This window comes from Eulemur rufifrons, chromosome 8 (genome assembly GCF_041146395.1).
Source record: "Eulemur rufifrons isolate Redbay chromosome 8, OSU_ERuf_1, whole genome shotgun sequence".
NCBI lineage: Eukaryota > Metazoa > Chordata > Mammalia > Primates > Lemuridae > Eulemur > Eulemur rufifrons.
This window is the reverse complement of record NC_090990.1, coordinates 70,959,001-70,960,468: the sequence shown is the minus strand read 5'-3', so window position 1 is coordinate 70,960,468 and position 1,468 is coordinate 70,959,001. Positions and strand designations below refer to the sequence as shown.

At 31.9% G+C, this 1,468-nt stretch overlaps 1 pseudogene; it reads right to left on the bottom strand.

Annotated features, from left to right (window-relative positions):
* Positions 1-490: 490 nt before the first annotated feature.
* On the bottom strand, positions 491-580 carry LOC138391104 (U6 spliceosomal RNA; annotated as a pseudogene).
* Positions 581-1,468: the final 888 nt, after the last annotated feature.

Below are 1,468 nucleotides of genomic sequence, written 5' to 3'. Positions count from 1 at the left end.
CATGTGATAGTCAATAAATTGGAGCTCTCTGTTGACTTAATTTACTCTTCTGTCTCTTAGACACATGGAAAATATTCTCCCCTTCTGTTACTCTTCTTTCAATTTTGTTTATGGTGCCTTTCACCCATAGCTGTTTTTGTCATGTACCAAATTTGTCAAACTTTTTTCGTTATGGTTTTGAGGTTTATATCTTGCTTAGAAAGACCTCAAAATTCTAAATCATTTTCTTACATTTTGTTTTAGTACTTATGTAGTTTTTTAGCCTGTGTCTCTTTAATCCACTTGAAATTTATGTTTCTATATAGTGTGATATAGGCATGTCTTCTCCCAATTCTGTCTCTAAATCATTCATAGGCTACTTTATCTTTTACCCATGATTTTAATATACATTATGTATTTACATATTACATGAGTCTGTTTCTTTGTTTCATTTATCTATTTACCTATTTATCTTTGATTTACTTATTGTAGTTTTGTTTTTTGGATTTTTTAAAATATGGAACATGAATTTATGTGTCATCCATGCTAATTTTCTCTGTATCGTTCCAATTTTAGCATTATGTGCTACCAAAGCAAGCACTTACTGTAGTTTTGTTTTTCTAGTTAGAAATGTAAGCCGAACTTGCCTCATTTTTCATTTTTCTTGGTTACTTACTTTGCATATGAATTTCTGAATCAGCTTAAGTGGTATATACTGCTAGTAGTGCCCTAATACCCATTCTCCCCTTTGTGTATAATAGAACCCCTGCTTTTTCAGGTTGGAACATGGCTATATAGAACAAATACAATTCCTAGCCTTCCTGGCATGTATTTGTTCTTTTAATAATGAGATTAATGTAGAAAAGCAGGTACAATTTCTGACAACAGTTCTTAAAGTGGAGGTGTGTGACTTCCTTTTCTCCCTCTCCACTGGCTAGAATATAGACAGGATGATTGGAGATCTGAGGTTTTGAAGATGGCAGAGCAACAAGATAGAGGGAACCTCAGTCTCTGATACCTTGAAGGGTGCCACTACCTCTGAATCGTCTACCTGAACTTATATATAAGAGAAAGGCACTTCAATCTTCCTTATGCCATTGTTTTTTTTTTAACTTTTTCTCATAGCCAATACTAGTTCTAAATAACAATTGGAATGGTAATTAATTCATAAACTCACCTTAAGATAATTGACATACAGACAATATTTTTTGCAGATAGGAACAGAGACTGTTTCTCCATTTATTCAAGCATTTTATTTCCTTTATTAAAATGTGTAATTTTCCTTGTATGTATCCTGTAGTTTTCCCACTATTTAGTCCTAATTAGTATCTAATCCAGATTTGTGTTGCAAATGAGACTTTAAAATTATATTTCCAATTGGCCAATGCTAGTCTATACAAAGCTAAAGATTTTCATAAGTTGAACTATTAAACAAAATTATTATTTCTCATAGTTTTTCAGTTCTCTCCACAATATTTCTATTTCTTAG